We start from the raw sequence: 2,033 nt of genomic DNA on the forward strand, positions 1-2,033 counted from the left end.
ACACACACACACACACACACACACACACACACAGAGGCCTTACTGGCTCTGTTAGTCTGGAGAACCTTGACTAACATGATGGTAGTTACTTACTGGTCACCAGAATCCCTAAGAGACTGAATATAGGAATGGACAGTGGCCATGCCATATGTAAAATTAGAAATTCGACCCCCATTCTGCAGCAAGCTGCCCAAGAAACCAACACCCTCATCAACAATAAACAACACACGAGATCAGCCTGCTGTAAGTCAGAGTTGCAGGAAGCCAGATTGCTTTCTTTAGTGACAATCCAAGAAGCCAAACAATAACTTGTGTAACAATTGGCCCAGAATGGCCGGGAAATAAATGACTGACAGTTTCTCTAATTTTGCCCCTGCTTCCAACTTAGGACCAGAGAAAATCAAATATGCACCTTTAGCAAATCACACAGGATGCCCCATCTAGAGGCCAAAGCAACTCCATCTTGGATGCTAATCTGCCCTGTTGGCTTCTGATTAACCCTCATTCCAGTTTATCTATTGTACCTTGTTTAAGAGCAGGTACTTATTGTAAATCCTGTCCTTAGAGTAAGTCACCCTTGATAAACTCATCCATACAGTAAATCCTGCCCTTAGGTCAAACAGCTTTGATGTTAGCATACTTCAGTTGTCTTACAAATTCCTTCTCAATCACTCCTCTCCCTATGGCATATAAGTCCCGGGTCTGGTGGGTAATTATGCTGGGATTCACCAACTTGCCCCATCACTGCCCAAGATACAGTCATGGCTTCTGTTCCTAAGTCCCTATTAAATGTTTCTTTCTAAGAAACCTGATGCCTCTTTGGCCTCTCAACTTCCTTAGACTTTGGTGTAGGGTTACACAGACCTGCTTACTGTGAAACACTTGACTCCAGTCAACCTGCTTCCAGTTTCCCCATGCCAACAGTCTTCACCTAGGACATACTTGAAGGCTTCCCTTTCTTCTACTATAAAACTTTTCCACCCATCTGCCTGCCTTTGACTTTCTGCCAAAACCCAGGTGATGGTGGCTAACTCCCTTGCTATAGTAAGCTAAGAATAGCTTTTCCTTTTCTCGTTTGGTTGATCTTCATTAATTTCCACAGCCCTAAGGCCTTGAGATGGCAATAAATCAGTTCTGGCAGAAACCATAGTGAGACAGGACCTGCCTCAAAATGCTACTGCCTCTAGAGACAGAATTTCCAGACTCAATAGGCATAATTCAAGATTGTGGACAATACAGAAGAATGTATATTTTTATGTATTCTCCTCCTAAACAGCACTGTCATTCATCAGGCTATATGATATTATTTTAACCAAAACAAATGGCAATATCAAGATTTATTATAAGATGAGAAGCCTTTAGTATAAAAACAATTTTTAAGATTTAATTTTTGACTTACGGCTCAATGATAACTAGCTAACTATACACTCAACTATAAAATTGTCTATTTCATTAGGGTCTCCTTCTGTCGCCCAGGCTGGAGTGCAGTGGCATATTCATAGCTCACTGCAGTCTGGAACTCCTAGGCTCAAGGAGATCCTCCACCTCAGCTGCCCAAGTAGCTAGGACTACAAGCATGTACCACCAGGCCCAAAAGATTCTATTTTTAAACATATCTTCCTTTATTCTCAACACATGTACTATTTCAGATAAAAATATAAATATAAAATAAATATAAAAAATATAAATATAAATATAAAATATAAAAATATAAAAAGTATTATTTCTCTGTAAAAAGGTGGCCTTTAACCTGCCATATATAGGATTTATAACTAATCTGCAAACACTAAGATTTGGGAATAATAGTTATTTAATTACATTTATAAAAATTAACTCAAAAGGCTAAGACCTCTAAGAGCAGTAGTTGGGAATTAAAAGGACCCAGGAATATAGCTTAATGTCACATAATATAGGAATACCACAATGGGATGCATTTGATAATTAGATTTTTTTTTTTAATATTAAGTACAATCTTAAATCAGTAGAATTTCACAGTAAACTTTTCAAGTATTTGATTTTTGGCTTATGGTAAC

Source organism: Rhinopithecus roxellana, chromosome 12, assembly GCF_007565055.1.
Source record: "Rhinopithecus roxellana isolate Shanxi Qingling chromosome 12, ASM756505v1, whole genome shotgun sequence".
In the NCBI taxonomy this organism is placed as follows: Eukaryota; Metazoa; Chordata; class Mammalia; order Primates; family Cercopithecidae; genus Rhinopithecus; species Rhinopithecus roxellana.